This window comes from Aquarana catesbeiana, linkage group LG03, assembly GCF_042186555.1.
Source record: "Aquarana catesbeiana isolate 2022-GZ linkage group LG03, ASM4218655v1, whole genome shotgun sequence".
Taxonomy (NCBI): domain Eukaryota; kingdom Metazoa; phylum Chordata; class Amphibia; order Anura; family Ranidae; genus Aquarana; species Aquarana catesbeiana.
In genome coordinates this window covers 671,940,360-671,959,466 of record NC_133326.1, presented here as the reverse complement: position 1 = coordinate 671,959,466, position 19,107 = coordinate 671,940,360, and the positions used below count along the sequence as shown (strand labels likewise).

The 19,107-nt window shown below is 40.3% G+C and overlaps 1 protein-coding gene across 1 annotated transcript in view; it reads left to right on the top strand.

The window, feature by feature from the left end:
• The first annotated feature begins 10,462 nt into the window (after positions 1-10,462).
• NAT16 (N-acetyltransferase 16 (putative)) overlaps positions 10,463-19,107 on the top strand; it is a 46,616-nt gene continuing 37,971 nt past the window's right edge. The window contains exon 1 of the mRNA XM_073622855.1: positions 10,463-10,548. The gene's annotated coding sequence lies outside the window, so the exon portion shown is untranslated. The remainder of the gene's footprint in view (positions 10,549-19,107) is intronic.

Here is a 19,107-nt window from a genome sequence, read left to right as displayed (position 1 = left end):
TTAATTGTTTTTTCTATTTCCTGTCAGAAGGCACTGTACCGTGCATGTGACCAGCATCCCCTGAAGAAGCCCGATATAGGGGCGAAACATGTAGGGAAGTCCATCTTGTATTGCTGTATCACTGTTATTGTACTGAATTGTACTTGCCATCATTATTTCCTATTTTGTGTTTTTATTGGATGAATTTCTATTTTTCAAATAAATGTATTTTTTACACAATTGACAATCTTTTTTATTTGCACCTTAAAAATCCCAAAATCTTTTTATCCACTATAACATTCAGGTACCACTTTCATGCAACTTTTGAGGGTTAACATTGTCTATGACCCTCAAGTTGCATGAAAGTCGGACCAAAGTAGTGCATGAACTACTTTGAAGTCACTGCAACTTTAGGTCGCACATGTATGAGTGGTTATCATCGGAAAACATGGGGAACAATTTGTCATGTGACTTTGATGCTCAAAGTTGCATGACAAATCGCACAAGTGTGAATGGAGCCTAAGGGGTCTCTCATTTCTCCTCTCATCTACAGGCACCACCAAATGCAAGGGGGAGTAGGATAGTGCCTTGTGCCCACAGTATGCTGTTGAGACAAGGCCACCACCCCTGGGTCAAGATAGGAACGAGTTAAAGAGTGGACATTTTTTACCTGTTCCCCCTTTACAGAACACTAATACCTCAAAGAACAAGAAGTAAGAGAACAAAGACATGGATTCTTCAGAATAATAAAGTGTAACTAAACCTAAAAAAAGTTGTGCAATGAGTGTTCTTTTACATTGAATAATATGGTCTCCTTATAGGGTCAGCCTAGCCACCATAATCAATACATTTTTGTAGTAGACAAGCCTTTCTCAAACTTTTTAACATGGAGAAACATTTGAAATAACTTTCAGGTCTTGGGGAACCTTACTGTATCTACAGCTGATGGCACTTTGGCCTGAACAGTAAGTCGGTTGAGTTGTGCCCCCTTTCATCGGCTGCTTGTTAGGGCATTGTCAACCATGCAGCATCACTGGTTGCTAGGACATTGTCAGCTATACAGTGTCACTGGTTGCTAGGTTGTTGTCAACTACACAGCGTCACTGGTTGCTAGAAAGTTGTCAGCCAAACAGCTTTACTGGTTGCTAGACATTGTTGGATTCACAGCCTTTATGGTTGCTAGGACGCTGTCCGCTATAAAGCGTCACCAGTTGTTTGGACACTGTTGAATACACAGTGTCACTGGTTACTAAGGTGTTGTCAGCTACACAGTGTCCCTAGTTTCTAGGACGTTTTTGGCTACACAGCATCACTGGTTGCTAACACGCTGTCAATTACACAGCATTACTAGTTGCTAAGATGCTGGTTGCTAGAACATATTCGGCTATACAACATCATCGATTGCTATAATGTTGTCAGCTACACAGTGGTTCTGGTTGCTAGGAAGCTGTCAGATATACAGCATCATTGGTTACTTGAACACTGTTGGATACACAGTGTCACTGGTTGCTAAAATGTTGTCAGCTTTACAGTGTCATTGGTTGCTAGAATGTTGTCAGCTACACTGCATCACTGGTTTCTAGGATGCTGTCGGCTATACAGCATCACTGGTTGCTAGAACACTGTTGGATACACAGTGTCACTGGTTGCCAGGATGTTGTCAGCTACACAGCATAACCAGTTGCTAGGACGTTGTTGGCTACACAGCATCACTGGTTGCTAGGATGCTGTCACTTACACAGTGTCACTGGTTGCGAGGATGCTTTCACTTGCACAGCATTACTGGTCACTAGGACGCTGTCACTTACACAGCATTACTGGTTGCTAGGATGCTGTCACTTACACAGCATTACTGGTTGCTAGCACGCTGTCACTTACACAGCGTCACTGGTTACTAGAACATTTTCGGCTACACGGCATCACTGGCTGCTAGGATGTTGTCAGCTATACAGCGTCATTGGTTGCTAGTACACTTTTGGATACGCAGTGTCATTGGTTGCTAGGATGTTGTCACCTACACAGTGTCACTGGTTGCTGGAATGTTGTCAGCTATATGGTATTACTGGTTGCTACTTGCTAGGTTATTATCAGCTACCATTGGTTGCTAGGATGTTGTCAACTACACAACTGTATGTGCACTGAGATGGCAATGTCCACGTTATGGACACTCTGGCCTCACTGCCACCCCCACGATGTGATAAATTATGTTTCCTACAGCTTCATGAATCTGTTGCAGGCACTGACATTTGTAATGTGGAGGCAATACGCTACTGTATTCTAAAGAGTGTCTATGACACCCTCTATGGATTCCAGGCTGTGTGCATTACCTTACAAAGCATTTGGTAGGTAAATGTTTCCTATACACGTGTCTGTTATGGACTCCTGGAGAGAGGAAAGGGTTGAAGTTGTCACATCTCCTGATCCAGTGTCTGGATCCACGTCAGGAACATCTGCCTTCTTCATGCAAATTTAGCCCCCTGCCCGGCACGCAGGGCCAACATCTCATTGCAAAGTTGCAAATAAGCGTCACAGAGGCATAGAAACAAGCCAGACAGGTCATTTGCTTACTTTGTAAAACTGTCCTTTTTTTTTTCTTTCTTTTTTTCTTTAACTCTCCGTATTCCTTCCTGTGGAGACAAAGTGTATGGTAAAAAATTGCCCAATAACTGACCGGTGCAGGAAATAGTGCAATACAAGCCCACAGATCTGCATTCGGGCTGAATTTCGGGGTTATGGCTAGCTGCCATAACCCTGGTATCCTCTTCTTCAGCGGGCGGTCCGCTTTCAGATAAAAGTGGTCTCTGCGGCGGATTCACTGCAAGATCACTTTTATTGGTGGCGGGAGGGCGATACCCTCCCGCCACGCTCCGGTGCCCTCCGCTGCTTACCGGAGCTGTCGCTGGCAGCGGAGGCGATCGGGTTCTTCTCCCTATTAGGCATGGAGACAAGTGAGGGGAAGATGGCCCCCACCCGTCTTCGAATCATTGCAAGGCGGAAGCGACGTCGAAACGTCACTTCCGCCCATAGCTCTTAAAGGGACATCATTTATTTATTTATTTTTCAAATGACATTTAATTTATTTTTTTTTACTGCTCTTTAGTGTAAATATGAGATCTGAGGTCTTTTTGACCCCAGATCTCATATTTAAGAGGTCCTGTCATGCTTTTTTCCTATTACAAGGGATGTTTACATTCATTGTAATAGGAATAAAAGTGACACCATTTTTTTTAAAAGAACAGTGTAAAAATAAAAAATAAAAGGTAAAATGAATAAGAAAAATAAAATAAAAATTTTAAACGCGCCCGCCCCGCTGAGCTTGCGTGTAGAAGCGAATGCATACGTGAGTAGCGCCCGCATATGAAAACGGTGTTCAAACCACACATGTGAGGTATTGCCGCGATTGTTAGAGTGAGAGCAATAATTCTAGCCCTAGACCTCCTCTGTAACTCAAAACATACAACCTGTAGAATTTCTTAAATGTTGCCTATGGAGGTTTTTAAGGGTAAAAGTTTGTCGCCATTCCACGAGCGGTCGCAATTTTGAAGCGTGACATGTTGGGTATCAATTTACTTGGAGTAACATTATCTTTCACAATATGAAAAAAAAGTGGGCTTTACTGTTGTCTTATTTTTTAATTCAAAAAAGTGTATTTTGTAAGTGCGCTTGTAAGTGCGTGTATTTTGTAAGTGCGTTTGTAAGTAAGTGTAAGTGTGCTTGTAAGACGCAAAATTAGTGCGCAAATACGGTGTGACAGATAGTATTGCAACGACCACCATTTTATTCTCTAGGGTGTTCGAAAAAAAATATACATAATGTTTGGGGGTTCTAAGTAATTTTCTAGCAAACAAAAATTGTTTTAACTTGTACATACCAAATCTCAGGTTTACAGAACCTATATAGCATCAGTCATCAGCGCATTGAATTCTTCTTTGGAGGTTTCAGTTAGGAAAGGGAGCTTCAAAGCAAGTTGTTTCTGCTGTACTGTATTTTTAGATAACCCATAGTGCTCTCAGAATCCTTTGTAATATATTAAATATTCAAAATTTATTTGTAAAATAATATATATATATATATATATATATATATATATATATATTATATATATATATATATATATATATATATATATATATATATATATATATATATATATATATTAGGGCTGTGGAAATTAACGATTAATTCCTCGATTAATCGTTAATTTTTTTTGATCGATCAAAATTCTTTTGATCGGTACTCACCTCTCCGCCAGCTTCCGGGTCTTCAGGGAGTTCCGTCGGAGATCCGGTGATGTCACGGACATCGACTTCACCGGACTCCTCCCCCCTTCCCCAAGTGCCTCCGACTGCTAACGAAGGGAAGGGGGGGAGGAGTCATATACATATTTTCATTTTTTTAAATCAAAAAAGGCTTACATAGTATTGCATAAATCAGTATTTTTAATTTTAAGAAAGCGAGGTAATAAAACAGAGGTTAACACTGCTCAAAATTATTACTGCTATGGCAAGCAAAAAAAGTATTATGGTTAATTTACCTTGAGGTGGAAAATTGCACATATTTTAAAGAAAGTTGTGCATCAGCTAAAAACTGTTTTGTGTTTCAGTTGATAATCATTGCATTGTTCAGTACAAATTCCTTGCTGGGGTGGTGGATACTGTTCTGAAGGTGTGGTGGCTGGCTAGCTTATGGACTCGAAATACCATCAGCCTCTGTCCGTTTTTTATTGGTGGCTGAGTGGACATTGGGAAGATTCCCCCCCCCCCCCCCCCCGCACTTCTTTTAGTAAAGGGAAAGCTCCCAAAACAGGGACGCTTAAAAGATTATTTTTTTTAAATTATTTATTTATTATTTATTTATTATTTATTATTTATTATTTTTTGTAGAGTAGAGAGTAGAGTTAAACTAACTTTCTACGTTTTTCTTAAAGTTTAATAAAAGAAATTACGTCAGTGCTACAGTTTGAATTCAAAACGTATTTGTGTGAACTGTGAAGTTAAATCATGGATTGTGGAAACTAACTAGTGTCGGGTGATTGTATATAGTGTGTACCACATTTACCACTGACTAATGCAGAGTTGCAATGCAAGGAGATCAGCTAAAAGTAGTTGGATCTGTATGTGCATTATAATTAATCGAAATTAGTCGATTAATCGATAAAAAAAAAACGATTAATCGAACACGAAAATTTTAATCAGTAACAGCCCTAATATATATATATATATATATATATATATATATATATATATATATATATATATATATAGTATCTAACAAAAGTGAGTACACCCCTCACACCCCTCACATATACAAGCTGTACACTCACTACTTTACATTGTAGCAAAGTGTAATTTCTTCAGTGTTGTCATATGAAAAGATATAATAAAATATTTACAAAAAATGTGAGGGGTGTACTAACTTTTGTGAGATATATATATAATACAGATGTAAAGCTGGTGAAAGGTCCCCTGAAGTGATAATATTGTGTGTTTGTATACATTTACTTTATGAATTTATACTTATAAAAAGTCTGAATGCTGAATTGAAAACATATGTTTTTTTCTTTCTTTTTTGTCAGAGTAATATGAAATTCTCATTTTCAGCCATAAGGGGGAGCCTTAGTCTCATAGTCACTTGCTACCCCATGTATCACTCTCAGCTGTGCTGAAACAAGCCTGTTGTCTACAAAACTATCACCAGTCATCAGCACAAAGACTTCATGCCTATTAATACTTTTATTTGGAGGTTTCATTTAGACAAAGGGAGTTTCAAAGAAAGTTGTATTTGGTGTACTATATTTTTTAGATAACCCATAGAACCCCTGGTGCTCTGGGAATCCTTTGTGACACATACATTGTATCATTGTTGAAACAATCCCATTGTCTAAGAACTTACCATCTGTCATCAATGCAATGGCTTCTTGCCTATTAATAGGCTTATTTGAAGGTTTCATTTAGACAAAGGGAGTGTCATAGCAAGTTGTATTTGCTGTACTACATTTTTTAACAACCCATAGCACCCCTGGTGCTCTGGGAAGCATTTGTGATACATACATTGTATCATTGTAAGCAGTTCTGAAACAATCCCGTTGTCTAAGAACTTATCATTAGTCATCAATGCGATGATTTCTTCCAAATTATTAGTCTTATTTGGAGGTTTCATTTAGACAAAGGGAGCTTCAAAGCAGGTTGTATCTGCTTTACTGTATCTTTAGATAACCCATAGAATCCCTGGTGCTCTGGGAATCCTTTGTGATTCACATTGTATCACTGTCAGCTGTGCTGGAACAAGCTTGTTGTTTACAAACTTATCAATCATCAATACAATTACTTCTTGTCTTTTAATATGCTTATTTGGAGGTTTCATTTAGACAAAGGGAGCTTCAAAGCAAGTTGCATCTGCTGTACTGTATTTTTAGATAACCCATAGAACTCCTGGTGCTCTGGGAATGCTTGGTGATACATACATTGTATCATTATCAGCAGTACTGAAACAATCTTGTTGTCTATGAACTTATCTTTAGTCATCAGTGCGATGACATCTCTATTAATAGCCTTATTTGGAGGTTTCATTTAGACAAAGGGAGCTTCAAAGCAGGATGTATCTGCTGTACTGTATTTTTAGATAACCCATACAGTCCCTGGTGCTCTGGGAATCCTTTGTGATACACACATTGTATCACTGTCAGCTGTACTGAAACAATCCTGTTGTCTACGAACGTTTCATCAGTACAATGACTTCTTCCCTATGAATAGTCTTATTTGGAGGTTTTATTTAGACAAAGGGAGCTTTAAAGCAAGTTGTATCTGCTGTACTGTATCTTTAGATAACCCATATAACCCCTGGTGCTCTGGGAATCCTTTGTGATATAGTAGACATTTGTTTGTAAAACAACGATTGTATCCTTTCCTCTTCCTTGGAATTTGTGGCTGTTTTATAAGCTTTTTGTATTTTTTCTCCTACTGTGGTTCTATATACAGTATAAAGGTTTTCATTCAAGAGTTCCACAGCACACATTGCACTTCCATGGTCCACTGTTGTCACTAACAGGATGCTGATCCAGAGCAACAATGTGCAGATGAGCTGGAGTGAGAGCATGTGGACAGAAAGTGGCTTGAAGAGACTGGAGGAGATCGTAGACAAGAAGTGGCTGAAAGAGATTGGAGGAGATCAGCAGCACTAAGATGCAATAGAATTAAGAAAAAGGTGAAAAAACAATCTTTTATAAAATAAATGGAGATTGTTTTTGATACACTGTGCTATCACAAACCTCTCCCAGTTAGGGTTCTACTCTAATAACACTACAGCCTTTCCCCAGCCTGAAATGGTTGATTACATCTCAAATATACAAGCCCTGTGAGATGCCATCAGCCTAGAAGAAGCGACGACTTTGAGATACATATTAATGCTCACATGGCTCTGAGTCAGGTTTGGGTGAAGGGTCACACAGCATCAGGTACATTTAGATTATAACCTTCCCTGCAGTCTTGCATGGTTGTACAGGCTCCTCTCCTGTATTCTGATTTCACTACACACTGTGAGCTTCTCACAATGTGCATTAGAAGCTGCAGCAAGTCGGATAGAGCCAGTCTTATTTCCTAGACGAGTTACATCCATCATCATCTAGCCCTTTTCTCCCTATCCTGACTGTCCCCGACCTGCCCCTTTCATTCATTGGATTTAATTTATTTCAGTTATGGAGGCGCAGCATCACATTACATGCAATGTAATGTAGGAACGCCCACTCCTCCAGGCTGACACCCACCAATCACAGCATTTAGATTTTTGAATAATTCTTCCCAAGTGCCAGGCCACTGCTTGCATCAGGACTGAGGGCTCTTAAAATGAGTACTGAGGCAAGGGTGCTGTGATGTTCTGTGGTAGGGGTTTCTTTTAGGCTTTTATGTGTTTTATGTTCATAGGTATGTATGTTGAGGTTGTTATATGTTTACGTACAGTGGGGAAAATATTTATTTAATCCACTGTAGATTTTGTAAGTTTGACCACTTACGAAGATTTTACGAGTCTCTAATTTTTATCATAGGTGTATTTTAAATGATAGAGAGAGAATATCAACCAAAAATACAGAAAAAACACATGATACAAGTGCTATAAATTAAGTTGCAGTTCAGTGAGTAAAATAAGTATTTGATCCCCAAGCAAAACATGACTTAGTACTTGGTGGAGAAACCCATGTTGGCAAGCACAGAGGTACGACATTTCTTGTAGTTGGTGGCCAGGTTTGCACACATCTCAGGAGGGATTTTGGCCCACTCTTCTTTACAGATCTTCTCTAAATCCTTAAGGATTCGAGGTTGTCGCTTGGAAACTCGAAGTTTCTGCTCCCTCCATAAATTTTCTATAGGATTAAGATCTGGAGACTGTCCAGGCCACTACATGACCTTAATGTGCTTCTTCTTGAGCCACTCCTTTGTTGCCTTGATGGTATGTTTTGGGTCATTGTCATACAGAAAGACCCATCTATGACCCATCTTCAGTGTTCTGGCTGAGGGAAGAAGGTTCTCATCCAAGATTTTAGAATACATGGCCCTGTCCATTGGCCCCCTCAATGCGGCAAAGTCGTCATGTACCTTTAGCAGACAAACAGCCCCAAAGCATGATGTTTCCACCTCCATGCTTGACTGTAGGGATAGTATTCTTAGGGTCATAGTCAGCATTTTTCTTCCTCCAAACATGGTGAGTTGAGTTAATGCCAAAGAGCTCAATTTTGGTCTCATCTGACCACAGCACTTTCTCCCAATCCTTCTCTGAACCATTTAGATGTTCATTGGCATAGCTCTACGTGTGCCTTCTTGAGGAGGAGGACTTGCCGTGTTTGGAGGAAGAAAAATGCTGAATATGGCCCTAAAACACCATCCATACAGTTAAGAATGGAGCTGCTTTTGGGCTGTTTCTCTGCTAAAGATACAGACCAACTTTGCCGCAATGAGGGACCAATGGATGGGGCCATGTATAGTAAAATCTTGGATGAGAACCTTCTTCTCTGAGCCAGAACGCTGAAGATGAGTCTTGGATGGGTCTTTAAGCATGACAATAACCCAAAACATACCACCAAGACAACAAAGGAGTGGCTCAGGAAGAAGCACATTAAGGTCATGGAGTGGTCTAGCCAGTCTCCAGACCTTAATCCTATAGAAAATTTATGGAGGGAGCTGAAACTTTGAGTTGCCAAGTGACAGCCAAGAAACCTTAAGGATTTAGAGAAGATCTGTACAGAAGAGTGGACCAAAATCCCTCCTGAGATGTGTGCAAACCTGGTCACCAACTACAAGAAACGTCTGACCTCTGTGACTGCCAACAAGGGTTTCTCCACCAAGTACTAAGTCATGTTTTGCTTGGGGATCAAATACTTATTTTATTCACTGAACTGCATCATGTGTTTTTTCTGGATTTTGGTTGATATTCTGTCTCCATCATTTAAAATACACCTATAATAACAGTTATAGACCCTTCGTTTCATTGTAAGTGGGCAAACTTACAAAATCTGCATAAAGAATTATTTTCCCCAGTGTATGTGTGGAGCTTTTCATAGAATTTCATTGTAATTTTATATTGTAAAGCGCTGCGTAAACTGTTGGCGCTATATAAATCCTGAATAATAATAATAATAATAATTTGCATTGCAATGACAATAAAGTATTTATCGATTTTATCTATGTTCTCAGGAAGCTATATACACCCCCCCTCCCCCTTACCAGCCATGATCTGCCTGCACTGCATAGAGAAGCAGAGAGACCCAGTGATGATGTCACTGCTACTACGATAAGGGATGTAAAGAAAACAGAAAGGTTTTATTTAAAAATTTCAATGATGGCGAGGTAAAAGAGGAACCAGGGAGGACAAAATCTGAGCAGAATAAACTTCATTTTTAAGCGTCCCTTTGTGTTGAGTGATTAGGCTCAATGCATTCGATTAGGGGGCACTTGGAGGGCATCCGGAATACCAGCCAACCCCCCCTTTTTCTCTTTTTTGTACAAGGCCCCACACATACATCCGGGAGCTGCTGAGAGTTTTAAATTCTGAATTTAGATTTTACTCCTTTGTCCATGCCCCCCCCCAGTTGGCGCCTGGGATGAGCCCCTTGTGCATGGACTATAGAAGGCGAGGAGCCTGTGCCCACCCGGGTAATGCTGCCCCATCTCTAGAAGCCTGGTACAAGCCTCCCTTTTATTGTGCGGATTGGCAAGGGTCTGGCACGTGTTGTCACCCAGGGAACGCAGCGCCCCCCCCCCCCTGTCCCCCCCCTCACCATCCTGCGCCTTCCCATTCTTCAGCATCACTGTCAGCCCAGCATCTCTCCCTATCCCTGTGCCCATGTGTGTGCCCACCCCTCTCAGGAAAGCTGGTGAATAGCTGGAGGTGGGAGCCATGGAGGAAGGAAGGGGGGGATGAATGCGGAGAGAAGGGAGGGGGGGTGATGGTTCTTCCATAAAGGGGGAGGGGAGCAGAGAGAGGGATTTCAGAGAGGGAGGGAGGGAGGGCACAGATATAGGTAGACAGAAGAAGAGAGACACACAGAGAATACCAAGGACAGCGACCGCCGGCGTGACGGTACACTCAGCATGATCGAATGAATGGCACCTGATCATACTTGTGTATTAGGAGGAGGCAATGTCCTGATATCTGTGTATTAGGAGATTTCAGTGTCCTGATATCTGTGTATTAGGAGGAGGCAATGTCCTGATATCTGTGTATTAGGAGATTTCAGTGTCCTGATATCTGTGTATTAGGAGATTTCAGTGTCCTGATATCTGTGTATTAGGAGATTTCAGTGTCCTGATATCTGTGTATTAGGAGATTTCAGTGTCCTGATATCTGTGTGTTAGGAGGAGGCAATGTCCTGATATCTGTGTATTAGGAGGAGGCAATGTCCTAATATCTGTGTATTAGGAGGAGGCAATGTCCTAATATCTGTGTATTAGGAGATTTCAGTGTCTTGATATCTGTGTATTAGGAGATGGCAGTGTCCTCATATCTCTGTATTAGAAATGCCTGTATATTAGATAATGCCTGAACACTATGCCTTTGACCTGAATTCTGTGTCGTGATGTCTGTATATAAGACATGTCTGTGTCGTGATGTCTGTATATAAGACATGTCTGTGTCGTGATGTCTGTATATAAGACATGTCTGTGTCGTGATGTCTGTATATAAGACATGTCTGTGTCATGATGTCTGTATATAAGACATGTCTGTGTCGTGATGTCTGTGTATTGGAGGCGTCCTTGTCACATCGGTCTTCGGGGAGCGCTAATAATCCCATTATAGAGTCACGGGAGGAGTGATCAGATGAGACTTTTGAAATGATTATCAGAGGTGTGATGGCGGGAGATGGAAAAACAGGACCTGCTTGGCCCTGAGAGCTGACAATGTTGAAAAACCTTCAATCTTGATACCTGTATATGTGTATTAGAGAGATCTGTAAATTATCCCTATATTAGAGAGGTCTGTATCCTGATATCTATGTATTAGAGAGGTCTCTATATTGATATCTGTGTATTAGAGAGATCTGGATCCTGATATCTGTGTATTAGAGAGATCTGGATCCTGATATCTGTGTATTAGAGAGATCTGGATCCTGATATCTGTGTATTAGAGAGATCTGGATCCTGATATCTGTGTATTAGAGAGATCTGGATCCTGATATCTGTGTATTAGAGAGATCTGGATCCTGATATCTGTGTATTAGAGAGATCTGGATCCTGATATCTGTGTATTAGAGAGATCTGGATCCTGATATCTGTGTATTAGAGAGGTCTGGATCCTAAAATCTGTGTATTAGAGAAACCTGGGTCCTAAAATCTGTCTGTTAGAGAGATCTGGGTCCTAATATCTGTGTATTAGAGAGGTCTCTATCCTGATATCTGTGTATTAGAGAGGTCTCTATCCTGATATCTGTGTATTAGAGAGGTCTCTATCCTGATGTCTGTGTATTAGAGAGCTCTGTATATTAGAGAGGTCTCTATCCTGGTATCTATGTATTTGAGAGCTCTGTATATTAGAGAGATCTGTATCCTAATATATGTATATTAAAACGGGCTGTATCCTCATATCTGTGTATTAGAGAGCTCTGTACCCTGATGTCTGTGTGTTAGAAAGCTTTGTATATTTGAGAGGTCTGTATCCTGATATCTGTGTATTAGAGAGGGTTGTATGCTGATACCTGTGAATTAGAGAGGGCTATATCCTGATATCTGTGTATTTGTCAGTACCCTGATATCTGTGTATTAGAGAGCTCTGTAAATTAGAGAGGTCTGTACCCTGATATCTGTGTATTAGAGAGCTCTGTAAATTAGAGAGGTCTGTACCCTGATATCTGTGTATTAGAGAGGTCTGTATCCTGATATATGTGTATTAGAGAGGTCTGTATCCTGATATATGTGTATTAGAGAGGGTTGTATGCTGATACCTGTTAATTAGAGAGGGCTATATCCTGATATCTGTGTATTTGTCAGTGCCCTGATATCTGTGTATTAGAGAGCTCTGTAAATTAGAGAGGTCTGTATCCTGATATCTGTGTATTAGAGAGGTCTGTATCCTGATATATGTGTATTAGAGAGGTCTGTATCCTGATATATGTGTATTAGAGAGGTCTGTATTCTGATTAGAGATGAGCCCAATGTTCAAGTCGAACGTAAGTTGGGTATTCGCCTGTTCGCCAAATAGTGAAAAATTTGGGGTGTTCGCGGCAAATTCGAAAGACGCAGAACACCCTTTAGAAGTCTATGGGAGAAATCAAAAGTGCTAATTTTAAAGGCTTATATGCATTTCTGATACCTGTGTATAAGAGAGGGCTGTATCCTGAAATTTGTGTATTAGAGGGCTGTATCCTGGAATCTGTGTATTAGAGAGGGCTGTATCCTCATATCTGTTTATTAGGAAGGACTGTACCCTGATGTCTGTGTATTAGAGAGCTCTGTATATTAGAGAGGTGTGTACCCTGATATCTGTGTGTAGTGCTTCCCCCCCGGAGGAGGCGCTTGGTATAACGGGTTCTCCGTTCTTTGCCATGACTCTGTGACCAGCCTTGTCCCTTCTAACTCACCTGGTTAGATAACGGGATGCTGCAATCACCTATGTGAGCACTTTTCATTCACAGTAAGCTGAATGAGGTATTTACTGGGTTATAGCTTAAAACACTACACCGCTAAGCAAGATAACCTAACAATGGACAGTCTGAGCAATGAACAATATTAGTAACGATGAACAGTCCCTCAGTGGCCTCTCTGGTCAATAAACTTATCAGAGTGCACTCTTTATACTGTTTCTATTTATACGTATCTTTAGAGAGGTACCTCGGGCTACTATTACCTGTGTTGGCTCCTGACTTGCAACCTACAGCTGGCAAACTGGTGGGGCCCAGTCTTTTACGTGGTGCATATCTGTACAGTCCTTTTAAAACTCTGCATGCAGTGAATTTGGACTACTGTGTAGAAAGGCGGTCTTATGTTCTCCTGATCTGCTAGCAGCGGTAAAATTAATCACAGTAGCCACAACTGCTCACCAGTTCTGGTAACACAGTGAACCTTGGTCTGGTCACTTGTCTGCAACCCTTCTGGCTCTGCTATCGGGGCAATCTGGTCCTCAGTTACCCAGTCCTCAGAACTCCAGTCCTTAGTCTGTCACCAGTGAATGCACAGACTACTGCCAGCAAATACACACAAAGGATCTGAGATGTGCCCTCTCCAGTCCCCTTCAGGAAAATTAAGTTCTCTTCTCTGCAGCCCAGGGAAAGCTGGTCCTTTTCCTTCTTGTTAAGAGTCTATAACTGGGAGTTGTAGTCCATCACTTCAATTACTCTTATGCAAGATCCTATCCCCAGACTACATTTCCCAAGGTTCAGTGCAGCCTGCATCAAGTACACTGGCTCCCTCTGCTGGATAGAAGCTGAATGGCATTGAAAGCCAGCATATGAGTTTTATTAGAGAGCTCTGTATATTAAAGAGGTCTGCATTCTGATGTCTGTTAGAGAGGCCTGTATCCTGATCCTGATATCTGTATATTAGAGAAGTCTGTATCCTGATGTCTGTGTGTTTGCATTGTATATTAGAAAGGTCTGTATCCTGATGTCTGTATATTATAGAGGTCTATAATATGACATCTGTGTACTATAGTCTCTATATTGCAGATATCTTCCTCCCGATGTCTATATATTCAAAGATACATAAAACCATGATATCTCTGTATTAGACATGTTTGTGTTCCATATCTGTATATTAGCAATGTGTGTTTGTTAGTTAATCCCTTCATGACATGATCGCTCTTATCAATCTGGCTCCTTGTCCTCTCTATGGATGACAGATCTTTGTCCGATATCTTTTGTAGGTTACAAGATCTGCATCTGATGTCTATTAAAGGTCACAGATCTGGGTCTGATGTCTATTAAAAGTTACAAATCTTCTAATGTCTATTAGAAGTCACAGATAATGTGACTTCTAATGTCTATTAGAAGTCACAGATCTTCAACTGATATCTATTAGAGGTCACAAGATCTGCATCTGATCTCTATAAGGTCTTAGGTCTTCGTCTGATATCTATTAGAGGTCACAGATCTGGATCCAATGTCTATAAGAAGTCACAGATCTACACCTGATGTCTATTAGAGGTCTCGGGTCTTCGTATGATGTCTGTTAGAGGTCACAGATCTGGGTCTGATGTCTATTGAAGGTTACAGATATTCTTCTAATGTCTATTAGAGGCCACAAGATCTGTGTCTGATGTCTATTAGAGATTTCGGTCACAGATCTGTGTCTGATGTCTATTAAAGGTTACAGATCTTCATCTGATGTCTATTTAGAGGTCACAAGATCTGTGTCTAATGTCTATTTGATGGCGCAAATCTTCTTCTAATGTCTATTAAAAGTCACATATATTCTGATGTCTATTACAGGTCACAGATCTGCGTTTGATGTCTATTAGAGGTCACAGGTCTGCAGTCTAATAAAGGTCAAAAATCTTCATCTGATATCTATTAGAGGTCAAACGTCTTCATTCAATGTCCATTAGAAGTCAAAAATCTGGGCTGCTATCGATTAGTGGACACAGATCTACACCTAATGTCTATTAGAGGTCAAGATCTTCTTCTGATGTCTATTGGAAGTCACAGATCTTCATCTGATATCTAATAAAGGCCAAAGATATTCATCTGATATCTACTAGAGGTCAGGGATCTGTGACTTCCAATAGACATCAGAAGTAGATCTTGACCTCTAATAGACATTAGGTGTAGATCTGTGTCCACTAATCGATAGCAGCCCAGATTTTTGACTTCACAGATCTTCATCTGATATCTATTAGAGGTCGAAGATCTTCATCTAATATCTATTAGAGGTCAAAGATCTTCATCTGATATCTATTAGAGGTCAAATACCTTCATCTGATATCTATTAAAGGTCACAGATCTTTGTCTGATATCTATTAGAAGTCACAGATCTTTATCTGATGTCTATTGGAGGTCTCAGGTCTTCTTCTGATACTAGAGGTCACAGATCTGGGTCTGATATCTATTAGAAGTCACAGATCTTCATCTGATATCTGTTAAAGATCAAAGATCTTCATCTGATGTCTATTAGAGGTCACAGGACCTATGTCTGATGTCTAATAAAGGTCAAAGATCTGGATTTGATGTTTATTGGTGGTCATAGATCTTCAACTGATAACTATTAAAGGTCAAACACCTTCATTCAATGTCTATCAGAAGTCAAAAATCTGGGCTGATATCTATTAGAGGACACAGATCTGCGTCTAATGTCTATTAGAGGTCAAGATCTTCTGCTGATGTCTATTAGAAGTCACAGATCTTCATCTGATATCTAATAAAGGCCAAAGAGATTTGTCTGATATCTACTAGAGGTCAGAGATGTGGGTCTGATGTCTATTAGAGGTTACAGATCTTCATCTGATATCTATTAGAGGTCACAGATCTGGGTCTGATTTCTAATAGAAGTCACAGATCTTCATCTGATATCTATTAAAGATCAAAGATCTTCATCTGATGTCTATTAGAGGTCACAAGAACTATGTCTGATGTCTATTAGAGGTCGCAGATCTGGATTTGATGTTTATTGGTGGTCATGGATCTTCATCTGATATCTATTAGAGGTCACAGATCTCGGTCTGATGTCTATTTGAGGTCACAGATCTCGGTCTGATGTATATTAGAGGTTACAGATCTTTGATGTTTATTAGAGGTCACAGATCTGAGCCTGTTGTTTATTAGAGTCATAGATCTGTGTATTGTGACGTTGTTATCTGTCCATTAGCACAGCATGAGTCTTCTTCTTGTAGTCATTAAAACATCATATTAGAAAATAGTTCTCAGGTTGGTTTAGGTAGATGGTGCAGAGCACGGTGATGTGGTGCAAGGTGAGCTCCCTCCAGCAGCCAATGGCAAACTCTTTTAAAGGGTCAGCCCTTTCTTGCATAAGCACCATGGCAAAAAGCAAATACAGTTGTGCTCATAAGTTTACTTACCCTGGCAGAATTTAGGATTTCTTGGCCATTTTTCAGAGAATATGAATGATAACACAAAAACTTTTCTTTCACTCATGGTTAGTGTTTGGCTGAAGCCATTTATTATCAATTAACTGTGTTTACTCTTTTTAAATCATAATCACAACAGAAACTACCCAAATGACCCTGATCAAAAGTTTACATACCCCGGTTCTTAATATCGTGTATTGCCCCCTTTAACATCAATGATAGCTTGAAGTCTTTTGTGGTATTTGTGGGTGAGGCTCTTTATCTTTTCAGATGGTAAAGCTGCCCATTCCTCTTGGCAAAAAGGCTCCAGTTGCTGTAAATTCTTGGGCTGTCTTGAATGAACTGCACGTTTGAGATCTCTCCAGAGTAGCTCAATGATATTGAGGTCAGGAGACTGAGATGGCTACTCCAGAACCTTCACTTTATTCTGCTGTAGCCAAGAACAGGTTGACTTGGCCTTGTTTTGGATCATTGTCATGTTGGAATGTCCAAGTACGTCCCATAGGCAGCTTCCTGGCTGATGAATGCAAATGTTCCTCCAGTGTTCATTGATAACATACTACATTCAACTTGCCATCAATTTTTACCAAATGTCCTGTGCCTTTGTAGCTCACACACCCCCGAAACATCAGCTATCCACCTCCGTGTTTTACAGTAGGAATGGTGTACTTTTCATCATAAGCCTTGTTGACTCCTCTCCAAATATAGCGTTTATGGTTGTGGCCAAAAAGCTTAATTTTGGTCTCATCATTCCAAATGACTTTGTACCAGAAGGTTCGAGGCTTGTCTCTGTGCTGGTTGGTGTATTGTAAGTGGGATACTTTGTGGCATTTGCATAGTATTGGCTTTCTTCTGGTGACTCGACCATGCAGTCCATCTTTCTTCAAGTGCTTCCCTATTGTGTATCTTGAAACAGCCACACCACATGTTTTCAGAGAGTCCTGTATTTCACCTGAAGTTATTTGTGGGTTTTTCTTTGCATCCCGAACAATTTACTTGACAGTTGTAGCTGAAATTTTAGTTGGTTTACCTGGTTTCAACAGAACCTCTCATTTTCCACTTGATTAGAGTTTGAACACTGCTGATTGACATTCTCAATTCCTTGGATATCTTTTTATATCCCTTTCCTGTTTTATACAGTTCAACTACCTTTTCCCACAGATCCTTTGACAATTCTTTTGCTTTCCCCATGACTCAGAATCCAGAAACGTCAGCGCAGCACTGGGTGAAAGATGCAAGGGTCTGTCAGGAGTGCAGAAACTCATTTACCTTTTACACACACACACACACTAATTACAAGCAAACAGATCACCGGTGAGGGTGGTTAGCTTTAATAGCCATTCAAAACCTTTTGTGTCAACTTGTGTGCATGTTATCAGGCCAAAATCACCAGGGTATTTTAAACTTTTGAACAGGATCATTTGGGTAGTTTCTGTTGTGATTATGATTTAAAAAGGGAAACACAGTTGACTGATAATAAATGGCTTCAGCCAAACACTAACCATGAGTAAAAGAAAAGTTTTTGTGTTATCATTCATATTCTCTGAAAAATGGCCAAGAAATCATAAATTCTGCCAGGGTATGTAAACTTATGAGAACAACTGTATATGGTTTCTATTTATTTATTTTCCTTCGGATTAGAGTCAGGTGTAGATATAGAGATAAAATGCTAAATCGATTGATAGGTATCAGAGGGATACAACATAGATAATTGGATGCACATGTAGATACCTTAATTTAGACCCAATTATGTCATCTCCAGATCTCTGTGCCTCTCTATGCAACTCAGGCAGATCATGGCTGATGGGAGGGACCAACAAGAGGCTGTACACTGCGTCAATATTCCTCTCAAAAGTTCCCAGCCCAAATAAAAGCAGTGGACTGGCTCTTGGGAGGAGTTTTGCAAAAGATCAAAATGCCTTGATGGGTGGAGGACAGTCTAGAGTAGGGGGCGTTCCTAAACGGTATTTGAATGCTGACCACCCTAGGTAATGCCCACATGTGATGCTGAGCGTCCCTGATTGAAAGAACTGAAATCCAATGAATGAAAGGGATGGGCCAGGGACATTTAGGCTGGCAATGAAAGTGAAAGATGATGCTGGGCATCCTTCAGCCAGGAAATGAGGCAGGCTCTATCAGAAAACATAGTTTATGATGAAACGCGTGGCAAAGAGCCATGCCGTGACATCATCACGTTCCCAGAAGTATACTCAGAAGTGCATTGTAGTCACTTGGGATTGTATTTCTGTGAGTGCTGTTCCCTTTCTTATACTTGTAAGTGCATAGAATTTACTTCAATATAAAGTTTATCTGGTTTTGCACTTTGTGGAGCGCTTAGTTTCCTTTTTCTTTTTGACATGCATGTGTACATTGAGCGACTATTGGAGATGAGGCAGGCTCTATCTGACAGTGCCCCAGAAGAAGTTGTTTATGATGAAATGCGTCAGTAACAGCTATGTGGCGGGATGTCATTCACATTCGGAAATTGTAATACTGTCAGCACTGTTCCATTTCTTATACTTGTGAGTGGATAGAATTTACTTTAATAGAAAGTTTATCTGGTTTTGCACTGTGGAGCACTTTGACGTACATTGAGTCACTATTGGAGATAGAGGCTCAAAGTGATAT